General features: G+C 38.7%; 1 non-coding gene across 1 annotated transcript; it reads right to left on the bottom strand.

Annotated features, from left to right (window-relative positions):
• Positions 1-225: 225 nt before the first annotated feature.
• Positions 226-336, bottom strand: LOC128294445 (small nucleolar RNA R71). Its single transcript, XR_008284755.1, has one exon. It is a non-coding gene; the product is annotated as a small nucleolar RNA R71 (small nucleolar RNA).
• Between the last annotated feature and the right edge of the window lie 375 nt (positions 337-711).

Below are 711 nucleotides of genomic sequence, written 5' to 3'. Positions count from 1 at the left end.
TTTGCAGGACGAGGACCCAAACGCTCATTTGGCGAATTTCTTAGAATTTTGTGACACTTTTAAAATTAATGACGTTTCTGATGATGCCATTCGCCTTCGGTTATACCCTTTTTCATTGAGGAACAAAGCTAAACAGTAGTTGAACTCATTACCACGAGGGTCAATCACTACTTGGGAATAAATGACCTAAAATTTTTTATTAAAATATTTTCCGCCGGCTAAAATAGCCAAATTACTTAATGATATCTCCTCTTTTGTGCAGATGGATTTAGAAACACTCTATGATGCTTGGGAGAGATACAAGGACCTTTTGCGAAGGTGCTCTCACCATTGGTTACCACTCTGGCTACAGGTTCAAACGTTTCAAAATGGCTTGAATCCTTCGACTAGACAGATTATTGATGCAGCTGCTGGTGGAACTATCAATAATAAGACAGCTGAGGATGCTTATAAATTTATAGAAGAGATGTCATTAAATAATTATCAACGGCAAGTCATGAGGACAAAGCCAACAAAAATAGTCGGCATTTTTAACGTCGATTCGGTCACCATGCTTTCTAATCAGGTAGAACTTTTGATTAGAAAAATTGACGGTTTTTTCGTTCTTCACAGGTTCACCCAGTAATGCAGTGCGAAGCAAGTGGAGGTGGATCAAGCAATTCAGAATATCCACCCCATGGCCACAATATAGAGAACGAGCAGTTAAATTAC

This window comes from Gossypium arboreum, chromosome 6 (assembly GCF_025698485.1).
Source record: "Gossypium arboreum isolate Shixiya-1 chromosome 6, ASM2569848v2, whole genome shotgun sequence".
Classification (NCBI taxonomy): domain Eukaryota; kingdom Viridiplantae; phylum Streptophyta; class Magnoliopsida; order Malvales; family Malvaceae; genus Gossypium; species Gossypium arboreum.
Note: the sequence above shows the minus strand (reverse complement) of the source record. Positions and strands in the feature narration are given on the sequence as shown.